General features: G+C 37.7%; 1 pseudogene; it reads right to left on the bottom strand.

The window, feature by feature from the left end:
- Nucleotides 1-5,946: 5,946 nt before the first annotated feature.
- LOC122449370 lies at nt 5,947-12,503 on the bottom strand (annotated as a pseudogene).
- Nucleotides 12,504-13,510: the final 1,007 nt, after the last annotated feature.

Here is a 13,510-nt window from a genome sequence, read left to right as displayed (position 1 = left end):
AAACGTATGGGGTTTCCCTTGTATGTTAATTGTTGCTTTTCCCTTGCTGGTTTTAATATTCTTTTTTGTGTTTAGTCTTTGTTAGTTTGATTAATATGCATCTTGGTGTCTTTCTCCTTTTGTTTATCCTATATGGGGACTCTTTGCAGTTCTTGAACTTGACTGACTATTTCCTTTTCCATGTTGGGGAAAATTTCAACTATCATCTCTTCAAAAATTTTCTCATACCTTTTCTTTTTCTCTTCTTCTTCTGGGACCCCTATAATTCAAATGTTGGTGCGTTTGATATTGTCCCAGAGGTCTCTGAAACTATCCACAGTTCTTTTCATTCTTTTTACTTTATTCTGCTCTTCAGAAATTATCTCCACCGTTTTATCTTAACTGTTCATGGATTCATTCTTCTGGTTCAGATATTCTGCTGTTGATTCCTTGTAGAGTATTTTTAATTTCAGTAATTGTGCTGTTTGTCTCTGAATGTTTGTCCTTTAAGTCTTCTAGGTCTTTGTTAGTTGATGCTTGCATTTTCTCCATATTGTCTGCAATCATCTTTACTATCGTTATTCTGAATGCTTATTCAGGCACTTTGTCTATTTCTTCTTCATTTATTTGGGTTTCTGTGTTTCTACTTTTTTCCTTCATTTGTGTAGTATTTCTCTGCCATTTCACTATTATTATTTTACCTCATCCTGTTTGAGTTCTCTTTTTCCCAGGCTTCAAGGTTGAACTTTTTCTTCCTTTTGGTTTCTGCGCTCCTATGATTGGTCCAGTTGTTTGTTTAAGCTTCATAGAGGGTGAGATTTTTGTTGAGTTTTTGTTGTTGTTTGTTCGCTTGTTTGTTTGTTTTTCCTCAGACGGGCAAGGCTGGGTGATATGGTAATCCTGTCTGGTGATGATTGGGCTTTTGTTTTTGTTTGTTGTTTAGATGAGACAGCCTGCACAGGGTGCTACTGGTGTTTGGGTGATGCCAGGTCTTATATTCTAACGGTTCCCCTTGTGTGAGTTCTCAGTGTTTGATAATCCCTAGGGTTCATTCCCTGGTAGTCTAGGGTCTTGGAGTCAGTGCTGACACTCCAAAGGCTCAGGGCTTGATCTCTTTAAGGCCACAGGGAGACTCTTCCTCAAGGATTCCTCTAACATCTGCAGCAGTTGTGGGCCTTGTAAGTGGAATATCTTGGCAGGTACCTTAATCCCACTGTAGGGAGTTTGTCCTCTCCCCAGTGTTGATTCCTTACTCCAACTGCCAAGCGCTGGTACAGCTGGTGCCACTTTGGGGAGTTTTGAAGTGACAGGTGGTATCAGCAGTTGCTAGGGCCTTACCCAGAAATCTCCCAACTCGACTGGCAAGGGGGTTGGGGGCATCTGGCCACAAACAGCAAAGCCCGTGGAAGGCTCCCCCAAAATTGTTACCTAGTCCAAGCTTGTACTGCTTACAGCACCATAGGCCAACAAATCGAGAAACAAGTTGTTGGGACAAGGAAGAGTTTATTCAGAAAGCCAGCAGACTACAAAGATGGTGGACTCAGGCCCCAAAGAATCATCTTCGATTTAAAGACTTATATAGTAATTCTAATGCCTATGCTTTTTCAGGGATGGTTTCTATTGACTGTTTTCTCTATGATGGTGACTTTTTTGAGTTAAATGTGTATTCTTCATCATGTGTGGCCACTGAAGTTCCTGCTCAGCTTCAAAGTGTGAAAGTGAAAGTTTTACTTGCTTCGACTCTTTGTGAACCCATGGACTGTAACCCTTCAGGCTCCTCTGTCCATAGGATTCTTCAGCCAATAATACTGGAGTGGGTTGCCATTCCCTTCTCCAGATGGTATTCCTGACCCAGGGATCAAATCCAGGTCTCCTGTATTGCAGGTAGATTCTTTACCATCTGAGCCACCAGGGAAACCTCTAATTTAGCAGTCAGTTAATGATTAGCAAGTGATTTATTTAAAAGCCTGGAACCAACAAGCGTCTCAGACTTTGCCAGGGGTCTCTGACTGTGTCTTTGGGTATGCCCTCAACTCTTTTGCAGGCAGATTACAACTCCATGCTAGCCTTCACTTCCTGCTTGAGTATATCCTCAAGATTACCTGGAGTGATGGCTTAAGACTTTCTTAGTTGAGTCTTGAACAAGCACACAGCCCCTCCTGATGCTCTTGTTCTAGATTCTCAAGATAGTGGAACTTTTAAGTACCCTTATGGCTATTTCATTCATGAGGTTTTTTTTTTTTTTTTTAAATTATTTATTTAGTAGGTTTCATTTGGTCTTAGTTGTGGCTTGTGGGATCTTTCATTATTGTGGATGGACTCTCTAGCTGCAGAGCATGGGGTCAGTAGTTACAGCAAGTGGGCCTAGTTGCTCTTTGGCATGTGGGATCTTAGTTCCCCGATCAGGGATTGAACCCGTGTTCCCTGCATTGCCGTGCGGATTCTTAACCACTGGACCACCAGGAAAACCCCTCTGTTCCCGAACTTTTTGTTGTAAGCCTTTTGGGTCCGCCTATCGTTTGCCTTAACTCTTGCCTACATCCCTGTGCTGTGCTTAGTTGCTGGGCTGTGTCTGACTCTTTACAATCCCATGGGCTGTAGCCCTCCAGGCTGCTCTGTCCATGGGGATTCTCCAGGTAAATTCTACTAGGGGGGGTAGCCTTTCCCTTCTCCAGGGGATCTTGCCAACCTAGGGATCAAACCCAGGTCTCCCACATTGCAGGGGAATTCTTTATCATCTGAGCCATCAGAGAAGCCCCCAAATACTGGAGTGGGTAGCCTATACCTTCTACAGGGGGTCTTCCTGACACAGGAATCAAACTGGGGTCTTCTGCATTGCAGGCAGATTCTTTATCAGCTGAGCTACCAGAGAAGCCCAGGTAGTTGCAGGATTAAACAATTAATCGTCTCTGATTGTTTTTGGCAAATGACCCCAGAAAAAAGGCTCTTTGCACTGAGTGAGCTTCAAGTCAGGACAAATACTGACAAGCCTGGCAAGTAGGGCCTTCCAGAGAACCATCACATGGGCCAAAGGAAACAGCGCTCTGTGAATGGGGCTTTCAAAGAGCTCCAACCCTGATCTCCAACCCTGATCTGCTCCAACTGGTTGCCAGGCCGCTGCTTTCAATCTGCTACCAGCTCTTGGTTTTTAGGGCTTCCCAAGAGATGGGAAGGGAGAGGATGAGAAAAGGGCACATTAAAGCACCTCTAAGCTTGGCATTCATACTAAGCCTAAATTGTGTTTCATAAGTAAAAGCTCCTTGCATTGCTGGAAGTCTTTTTTTAATTTCCAGAGTTCTGAAAAATTTGATTGTGATGGGTGTGTGTGTGTGTGTCCGTGTGTGAATATGTGCACACCTGTATCCTAGCTGCTTTTATGGAGGGATTTTCAGAAGATCTTACACTGAGATTTTCATTGTCACCATTAGCCCATTTTAAAATAAACAGCTTCATCATTGGGTTGAAAGTATTCTTTGTATATTCTTAACAGAGAGATTTTGTCATATGTATATATGATATATGCATATAATTTTATCATTTATATGATATATATAGTTTTGTCATAGATATAATTTTTCCTAGCTTGTGGTATAGCTTTTCATTTCCTGATGTTTTTAGAAAAGCAAAATTTCAAATTTTAATGGTTTATTTACTATACCTCTACAGTTAGTCTTGAAATCAGATAATGTATATTCTATGTCTCTTTATTTTAAAGAGGTTTTTTTTTTTTTTTCTGGTTATTCTAGGTTTTTCGCATTTGCAAATAAGTTTTAGAACTAGCTTGTCAATCTCTATAAAAATCCAGTTGTTAATTTGGTTGAAATTTCTTTGAAAGTATAGATCAGCTTGGGGAGGATTGACATTTTTACAGTATTGAGTTCTCCATTTCTTAAGCATCATGTATCTTTCTGCTCATGTAGGATTCTTTAATTTTTCTCAGAAAAGTTTGTAGCTTTCATCATATACATTATACACACTTAATTTATTTCTAAGCGTTTCATGCTTTGGATGCTTATTCTAAGTGTTATTTTAAAAATCTATTTTTACTTTCTGCTGGTGTATAAAATTAAGGTTGATTTTTCTTTTAGTATATTTAGTTGCTGTTTTACTATTATATTTAGTCTAATGATTTATATATAATAATTTAGTGTAATGATTTATGTATGTTATTTTTTGTCCAGTCAACTTATTAATTTTTATTGTTTATAACAGTTAATTTACTTGGCTATCCAGAAAAAAATGTCATCTTCAAATTATAATTGTTACTCCTCCTTTTTTACTTGCATTCCTTTCATTGATTTCTATAATCTAAGTGATTTGATCAGTAGCTCCAGAATAATCTTAAGAATAATTTTGATTCAGGTCACCTTTTTCATGTTCAACCTTAGAAGAAATATTCTCAATGCTTTCTCATTAAATAATTTTATTAAAATATTTTGTTCTCAATTTGATCTCTCATGGACTAGAGAGGTGAATTAGCATTTATATTAATATTGTGTTTCTTTTGCTCATGTATTCCTGATTTTATCACTCTATGAATATTAAACATTATTAGGCACATAGATTCTCCATGACTATTTTACATTTCTGCAGAGCTCAGGTCCTCTGAGGAAAGGCATTTATAGCTATTATATTTAAGGATGTTTGTATAAGGTGACATAATATCACCTCACTAAAATGTAGAGATGTCTCTCTCCCTGAAGATGGTCTAGGTTGATAGGGTAAAGTCTTCTTCATCCTCTGGAGAGGATTTGCTTATATTATGGAGTGGAAATGTTTCTCTTTACAGAGGGGACACGGGAAGGTAGCTTTATATAAGGTCAGAGTTTCCTAATTGGGAGATTCCTCTCCTTTAACGCACCCTGCTGCATGGGTTGATAGCATCTGGTTTCTCTTAGTATTGGTTGGGTTACCACTGGCTCCCTATTGGAGTATTCCTGCCTTAGTCCATGGATTTGGAATTTCTGAAAATGTTGGGAAAGAATAAACTCCCATTCTGTCAGTCTTCCCAATAACTTACCTATGGTTTCACTGACAAAGAGGATTGGGAGAAGAAATGAAAAACACGTGATGTCAGCCTTCTGTTTACACTGCCTGTCCAGAGAAGGGCTGTGTGCTTGCTCTTTTCTTTTTTGTTTAATCCTAATAGCGAGACCATCAGGGCATGAGCCTTGACTTCTAGAAATAAGCCTAGAGTCCCGCATTTCTCTTCATTCTTGAAGATACAGAGGTACAAAGTAACAACTCTGCATAAATAAGCCTGCTTTATAGCACCAGACTGCACTGGATTTTGTTAACGTAATACACCTCTAATGGGATTTAATTGGAGATTAAAGATAGATTTACCGAAGATAAAATTAGTAAGATCCACATCTTTCTGACTCTAGAGTCAATATCCTAATGTTTAGGGAACTTGTAGAGAAGGAGGGATATTGATTTTCAGTGTCCCCAAATCAATGGAAATTCTCCTCCTCTTCTTTTCTGTGCATTTCCTCTGAAGAAATGAGTCTTTCAAGAAATTTTTTTTTCTACAAAATCAAAGTAGCTGAGCTATACAAAAATTGCAGGGTATTAGTACTTCTTAATAGAAGATAAATAGATTTTTGTCCTAATGATTCCTTATAATCTAGTTAATAGAGGTATTTATTTAATATATTCATATAATACAATTATGTGTTTCTCCTTAATTCACTTTTCTTTTCCTTTTTAATGTTGAGTATTTGAAGAAGGCGCCTCAAAAAGTGTAAAAGAAGTATCAAAGATCTTCTTTTTAGATGTTAGATGTTTCCTTTTTGAGAAACAAATGAATTAGAAGCTTGTTTAATCCTTTGAGATGCTTTTCAATATTTTTCAGATGCTACTGATACAACTAAGGGATGCTTTTGTGTCTTACGAGCACTTGCTACATCTTCTGCTGCTGAGAAATGTTGGTTCACTTGTTGAACCCTGTTGAGTTAGTCATTGGTGTTAAAACCAGAAACACTTCTTTCCAACTCCTTTCAGGGCTTTCCTCACATCTTGGTTCCTCAGGCTGTAGATGAGGGGGTTTAACATGGGGATCATAACCCCGTAAAACACAGAAGCCATTTTTTCTTGCTCTTGAGACTCTGTTGCACGATGGTGCAGATACATGTAAGACAGCGTCCCTTAGAAAATGGTGACAGCTGTCCCGTGGGAAGTGCACTTCGAGAAGGCTTTCTTCCTCCCTGAAGCAGAAGAGATCTTCAGGATGGCGATCAGGATAAATGTGTAGGAAAAGATGATGACTGACACAGTGAATGTCATGTTAAACCCCACAAGGACTGTTAGCATCATGTTGCTGAAGTAAATATCGGAGCATGAGAGGGCCAGAATTGGGGGTGCATCACAGAAAAAGTGATTAATTTTATTGGATTTGCAAAAGCTCAGTGAGAAAATAAAACTTACATTTACAGAGGCATTTAGGAAACCTACGAAGTATGATCCAACTAACAGGTGAATGCAGACCCTCCAGGACATGATTCTTGGATAGTGGAGAGGGTTACAGATGGCCACATAACGGTCCACTGCCATCGCAGCCAGGATGTAGCTGTCACTTGTTATAAAAGCCCCATAGACTAGTAATTGCACCATACAGCCTATGAATGAGATGGATTGTTCTGTTCCTACAAGGTTTTGCAACATCTTAGGAGTGATGGCAGAGGTGTAGCAGAGATCAACAAAAGCCAAATTTTGGAGGAAAAAGTACATGGGGGTGTGAAGGGAAGAGTCAGTCTTGATGAGGAGGATCATGCCAATGTTACCCACCACGGTGACCATATAGATCATTAGAAATATTGTGAAGAGGACACACCAAGACTTGTGTTGACCAGCGAATCCCAGGAGAATGAATTCAGCTACTTCAGTGCCATTGTTCTGTTCCATGGTTGGCAAAATTAAGAATCAGCTGAAAAGGTGCAAAAAAAGACCAGAGAAAGTTAAGAGGACTGTGATCATTTACCTAATTGTGAAACTCGAAATGGTACAGTATTTAATTTCACAGTTAAGTCAGAGAATAATTTTCATGACATAATTGACTTAGATTTTAAAGGCTGAACCTTGATACCTGACTTAGATATTTTCATCTGTAATTAGGGGAAGTGGTCATGGACCATTGTCTATGTTCTCAGAATTCAGAGTGATTGGTATTTCACAAACATATCAATTCAGGAACAAGTGAGATATGCTTAAATATGCTTTTATTTAATTATGCTTTTGTATGCATTCTATATTTTAATTAGAAATCCAAGTTTGTTTAAGTAATAATGACTTATTTGAATTCTTGACATATCCACAGAGTTCTATCTGATCTTGCTCCCCTTTATCTCTACATTCTCATTTTATCCCTTACCTCACCCTTAGGAACTGTTCTCTGCCATGATGGACTCATGGACCTGTAGCAGTCCATAAACCTTTATGGAAGTGTTTATCAAAGTATAGATGGCAAAGAATAACTTTCTTTGTAAAATTTCCAAACTGTTGTGGCTTAATATTTTTGTAAATGTCAGTAAAAAAATTCTTAGCATTGTCAAAATTCTGTAATAGTTTTATATGCTCCATCTCACTTCTCATCACTGCCCCATCATAGAGTGGAAACAGAAAGTCCAAGGACTGGTGCCGGTCCATGGACCACACATTGAGTAGCACTGCTCTATGACGTCCATCCATCCTAATTTACCTGCGTGCTTTCCTAGTGATGAATAGCAGACTGCCTCCAATTTGTCTTCACTACAAATAACTCAGTATGATAAATTTTCTAGGGTGTTATAGTAGGGGCAAAAATTTTGAGTCTGAGGGTATGCACATATTTAACTTGACCAATTATTCCAGATCATTTTCCTTGATGGATGTGTTAGCATACACTCCTAATTGTGCATGGAGGTTCCTATGTCCTCACATGCTAGTGAACATTGGTATTTTCCTAATACTATTTTTGGTCAGGAAAATAGATATAAACTGCTATCTAATTTTTATTTTTTTCCCTAACCTAAAATTACTTTGCTCACTGTCTAATATTCTTAGAATTTTGGGTTTCTATTTTTCTGTAAATTGCCTGTTAATACTTTTTCCAAATGTTTCTATGATTCAATTTACGAAGGCTCTTTTTAATGTAGATTTGAATACTTTGATGTTGACTTGACAAAGATTTTTTTCACATTCTATCTATTTTCTTGATCTTTGGTATTTTTCACAGATCAGAAGTCCTTAAATTTAAAACAGTAATTCATCATTTTTGTCCTTATAGTTTTTCCTTCTGAAAAAAAAAAAAAAAATGACAAAGTCCATTCCTGCCTCTAGCTCATATACCCAGGAGAGTTAGATGTAATAATAAAATTTATTTTCTTCTTTATACTGGGTGGCTGGTACATAATATTTGAGCCATAATATTTCATAGCATACATGCAATTAGAAAATAGTTATTTTGTATTTACTCAATTTTTTTCTAGAAAAAGCAGACTAAGTGGGCAGAGAATGATAGTAACTCTTGTGTCTGTGTTTGTGTGTTTGCATGTGAAATATTAAAATACTATTTATCTTTTTTTGGGAAACAAGTTCTTTAATGGTTCCCAGGGTTTTTTCTTCCAACAAATTTGAAGGATTTAAAAATTATAATATTCAAACATAATCAATTTGTTAGCTTCTAAGTCATTTTTTGGGCTCCAAAATCACTACAGATGGTGATTGCTGCCATGAAATTAAAAGACGCTTACTCCTTGGAAGAAAAGTTATGACCAACTTAGATAGCATATTAAAAAGCAGAGACATTACTTTGCCAACAAAGGTCCGTCTGGTCAAGGCTATGGTTTTTCCAGTGGCCATGTATGGATGTGAGAGTTGGACTGTGAAGAAAGCTGAGCGCCGAAAAATTGATGCTCATTTATACATTAAACAATTACTAGGGTCTCAAAGAGGCTCTAGTAAGTAGTTATTCTCTTCCTTTCCCAGGATCTGGACAAACTGAGACATAAAAGATAGTGAGTAGGTAGAAACCATGTCACCTTTAGATACCTGGGGAAAGACTTTTATGTTTCTGAGTGAAATACTTGTTGCTGAAAGACACTGTAAGTAGACAGGCTCGTCCACTCAGTCTTGGCGGCAGTGACCGGGGCACGCCTCTTGCACTTCCTGGGGAAGCATCTCTGAAATGCAGGGGCACCAGGCTTCAGCAGGCTGGCTGCTCCTGCGGGTAAGGGGGAGCAGAGCATGCCAGCTTGTCTTCAGGTTTACTAGTCAGACACATCACTCCATCTTTCTAGGAACCGTGTGAATAAAGTGGTGTTGGAATGGCCATGATTACACAAAGTCAGCTCCCTTGGCAGGAGAGAAATAGCAGAAGCATGGAAAAATTATTTTCCACCAACAATCAAGATGAAGTTGTATCAACATGATATTCCCCTTCAAATTATTTTCAATGATGTGCTAAAGAGAATTTTATGCCCACTTTCACAAACTTATAAAATTTATCTAGAAGAGAAAAGAGCTAAAAAATAGTTAAGATGATTTCAGTAGTCTAAAAGGAAGAACTTGTTCTATCAGATATCAGAATTGATTATAAAGCAATAATAATAAAGACAGTGTGGTACTGGTGTGAAGGTAGATAAACAGACCAATGGAACTGAGGAAAGAAAAACCATAAACAGATGTTCAAGTCTCTGGAAGCTCAATGTATGAAAATCATAGCTGGTCCATCAATGAAAAACGGTCCAGTAAATTGTGGTCTACACATACTTATACATGTGAAAAAATTATATTGCTTTTCTACTGTACATCATATCCAAATAGATTAAAAACTTAAATTACAAAGCTATGAGACTAAAACACAACAGAATGTCTATGACTTAACTATGCAGTGGAAATTTAAATAAGACATAGGGTCACAAAATGTAAAACATTGAAAATTCAACTATATCAAATGTAAAGATAGAAACATTATTAAAAAAGGAAAGACCAGACACTGACTGAAAATTACTCAGGTAAATTGGTTTGAAGCACATATAAATGTTAAAGAATTCATATCCAGTGTATTTAAGTAATTTCTACAAATTGCTCCAAGGGAAAATATCACAAAACTTATAATCAGGACAATTATAGAAGGAAAACTTAAATGGCCAATAGAAATATGGATATATGCACAACTTAATAGTAATCAGACAATTGTATGTTAATACTGCATTGAAATGTAATTCTATACTCTTCAGTCTAAAATGTAAATTTTAGGTGAGAATGTGGTGGGAATGTAAATTAGCACATTCATATTGGAGACAAATTTGGATATATTAGTAAATAATAGATGTCTCTGTATGGTCCAGAATTTCCAATATAGGTACATATGCTAGATAAATATTTGACCACATAAGCAAGGATGCAAAGATACACATAACCATACATATGCATGTAAGTATATGTATGAATATGTGCATATGTAAGTATATACACAGATTATTCATAGCAGTATTCTTGAACATGGGAAAAAATTATTTATTAAATGAATCAGCGAGAATAGACTGTGTGCTTAGGTTGCTCAGTCATGTCTGACCCTCTGCAATGCCCTGGACTATAGCCCCACCGGTCTCCTCTGTCCATGGAATTTTTCAGGCAAGAATACTGAAATGGGTTGCCATTTCCTACTCCTGAGAATCTTCCCAACCCAGGGATTGAATCCACGTCTCTTGAGTCTCCTACATTGGCAGGCAGATTTTTACCACTAGCACTACCTGGGAATCACATGTAAATTCACTAAATTGGAGCAATGCTGTCTGTGTGGATAAATGTCTCAAAGAATGTGCTAAGTAATTAAAAAAAGCAAGTTTCAGAAGTTAGATGGAGGCTACATGAGTGGTTCTTATTTTAAATATATTTTTATGCACCTTAAATATTGTGCAATGACAGAAGTTCCTCACAAAAACCACACATCCCCATACATCAGTAGAGGGCTCCTTCCTCTGCTTTCAGTAACGCCAGGCAGCGCTGTGGCTCCACAGATGCAATGGTCACTTTGGACTAAAAATGGGCCTTTAGTGGTGGGGAGTGTAGGAAACCAAACCTGTGGTTGATGTGGACAATCTGGTTCTTTGAAATACCTTGAGAATTGAACAGAGTAGGATAATTCTGTCGTGAAGGAGCAAGAAAACAATTCTCTCCTTTCAAATTTCAACGTTGAGGGAGGGCTAAACATTATAAGTGTTAGCTACTGCTTCAGGAAAATTTGCTGTGAAATAGACTAAATGCAACCCTTTCAAGGCGGCTTCCATCCTGTGGGTGACAGCATTCATCAGAGGAAGCTAGCATAGGTCATGAGTCCACTTAAACTAGAATCTTTATGCGATAATGACACTTACCACATTAACTTAATCTATTTGAATTCAAGTAAAATGTATGATATAAGGGGGTATTTTTAAAGAGTTATGAAACATCAGTCAAGGCATAAAACATACATGCACACACTTAAACCAAGTACCTGAGCATTTTGGACCTGCTTAACCGATACTGAACCCTGACGCTTTTGAAGCTTCATTTGCAGTCATGACTGTGCAGCAGAAGGGAGACAGACCGACCTGGAGCTGAATTCTGGTTGCACATTTAGAGACAATACATGTAATCCTTTAGTCCTCTGTCCCACTCCCTATAAAACTGAGAGCAAGGATGACCTACAAGGCAGTGATGTCCACTGTAACACCATGTACATTAGCATCAGATTGGAAATAGGGTTTAATAAATCATTGGAAATAGGGTTTAATAAATCAAAGTAGATACATGAGTCAATACATAATCTAAAAAGTATGAGATAAACACATACTCTCGCGGAAAGGTGCTCATGTTTCATTATCAAATGAACAAAGCATGTTTCAGAATAATATGCAGAGCTGGACCCTTACGAAAGAAAATTTTCTTTCACGCTCACTCTCATTTTCCTTATTTATCCATGGAAAAGTTCAGGAAGAATTCACACCAAATTTCTAATGGTTGTCTTTGGGCATGGGAGTGCGGAGAGAGAATCCTTTAAACTAATAAACTTTGTCCCCTTTTCTTTTTAAAATAGCTTTAATTGCTTTCAAGATTAATAAAATAGAGTAAGAGAAAGAAGCTAAGTCTGCTTTGTAATGATGACCGAGTGAGGTGATTTATATAAAGTTCTAAGCACAAGACCAGGCTTTGAATGGGCACTCAAAACTGGTTAAAATAACACATGCAAATAATGCACTAAAGTCATTTGTGATGCATTCACTCACTCAGTTAATCTTTCAATCATCTGTTCACTCATATCCTTCTTGGGCAACACTCAGCTGATTTCACTCCATTTTTCATTACGCCACCAGGGATGAAGCCTTTATTCCTGGTCTTGGGGTGAAACTTACTAGAACATGGGCTCTGACCCTTTGCTCCACCATTTCCAGCACACACTGGGATGACACACGGCTGATTTTGAAAAACGGGCTGACCTCTGTTTTACTTACATGAAAGTTGCGTCCAGATTTTCGTTCTGCAGCTGGTAAAGGCTGATTGGCCATCAAGGTCTCTGTGCGCCTCCTTCTACCTGGGAGTTTAGAGTTGGAGCCCAAGGGATCAATACTCGCTCCCTTGAGAACCTGAGCTTCCAGGGGCTATGATGGAATTGGAATAAACAATGTTAGTAGTGATTTTCAGCTGAAGAACATTTAAGCTTTCTCTAGAGAAGATACATTTAATCATGTTACTGTCATTAGGGATCCTCTGTGTGTGTGTATGTATGTGTGTGTTGCCTTATTATTGAACTAAATTTTTTTTCCTTTTTATGAGTCAGGTTGAGCAATGTTTACTATATCTAAAAACTTGTGTTCAAGTCTATGAACTGACCTTTCATTCATTCTTTTTTATTGATTTCTGCAATGTGAGTGTTTTTATTAATAGTAGCTCCAGAATAAATTTAAGAATACTTTTGAGCAAGGCCGTCTTTTATTGGTTTCTGAGCTTAAGTGAAATGCTCTCAGTATTTTCTGATAAATATGATAAAATATTTTGGTTGAAGTATTGTACCTTTTATTTAATCACTGGAATTAAAAATAAATGTTTAATTTTAGCAAATGTTTTTCTCTTTTGACATGATTTCATGACTCTGAAAATTAATGCATTTTTATATGAATAGATTTTATAATATCAAAGTATTCTCTTCTTCTATAATACAACTAACCTGGTTACAGTGTGTTATTGCCCTCTGTGCTATTGAGGCTTTTTTCTTTGTGTACTTGCATTTTTATTGGGCTTCCTAGGTGGCACTAGTGGTAAAGAACACGCCTGCCAAAGCAGGAGACACAAGAGATGTGGGTTTGATCCCTGGGTTGGGAAGATCCCCTGGAGGAGGGCATGGCAACCCACTCCAGTGTTCTTGCCTGGAGAATCCCATGAACAGAGGAGCCTGGTGGCTGGCGGGGTATACTTTATAGCATTACAGAGAGTCGGACACAACTGAAGCAATGTAGCACGTCTGCATGTATTTTTCTTATGCATTTTTATATTGATGTTTAAGAGTGGCACT

This window comes from Cervus canadensis, chromosome 11 (assembly GCF_019320065.1).
Source record: "Cervus canadensis isolate Bull #8, Minnesota chromosome 11, ASM1932006v1, whole genome shotgun sequence".
NCBI lineage: Eukaryota > Metazoa > Chordata > Mammalia > Artiodactyla > Cervidae > Cervus > Cervus canadensis.
This window is presented reverse-complemented; position numbering and strand designations above follow the sequence as displayed.